Raw genomic sequence first — 924 nt, forward strand, 5'->3', positions numbered from 1 at the left:
TTTAGAAGGACCAGGGATGTTGGTTGGGTTTTTGTCAAGCCAGAGTCATTTGGGAAGAGGGACTTTCAATTAAGAAAATTCCTCTGCATTAATGGCCTGTAGGCAATTCTGTCAGGCATTTTCTTGATTAATGTTTGGTATGTGGGGGCCCAGGGCCAATCCCACTGTAGGTGGTGCCAACNCTGAGAAGGTGGTCCTGAATTATATAAGAAAGCAGGATGAGCAAACCACAGGGAGCAAGCTGGGGAGCAGTGTTCCTCCATGGCCTCTGCATCAGCTCCTGCATCCAGGTTCCTTCTCTGTCTCCCCTCACTGAGGGACTGTTGTTAACCCTTTCCTCCGCAGCTTGCCTTTTGCCAGTGGTTTTTTTTTTTGTTTGTTTGTTTTTTTTTTATCACAGCAACAGAAAGCCACTCGAGAGTTTGAAGTGAATGTCTGTACATACAAGAGAGATTCAAGGGTAGGGCAGAGGCAGCATTTCCCAGGCAGGCTGAGGCGAGCATTTCCCAGGCTNAGGTGAGCATTTCCCAGGCAGGCTGAGGTGAGCATTTCCCTGACAGACAGACCCACACCATTCAGCTGGAATTGATCAAGGAAGCAGCCACAGTGATGGGGCCACCAGGAATGAGGAAAACATCTACCTGGAATATAATAAATTCAAGGCCAAGCTCCAAGAAAAACATCAAACTTGGAAAGAAAACATTTCAGATGACAAAGTTGAGACTGTCTCTGGGATGTGGTCACTTAGGTCTCTTCTCANGCCCGACAGCTGGGATCACGGCCCATTTCTCAGGGCCTGGGTCCTTGGCACGCAATGCCTTTAGGGTGATGGAACCAAGTCCTTTGTGAGTCTTCTGGGAAGAGGACTGGGCGTAGGGCCAAAACACAACCCCTGTCTAAGGACTCTCAAACACCGGCCCCAGC

Source organism: Mus caroli, chromosome 6 (assembly GCF_900094665.2).
Source record: "Mus caroli chromosome 6, CAROLI_EIJ_v1.1, whole genome shotgun sequence".
Taxonomy (NCBI): Eukaryota; Metazoa; Chordata; class Mammalia; order Rodentia; family Muridae; genus Mus; species Mus caroli.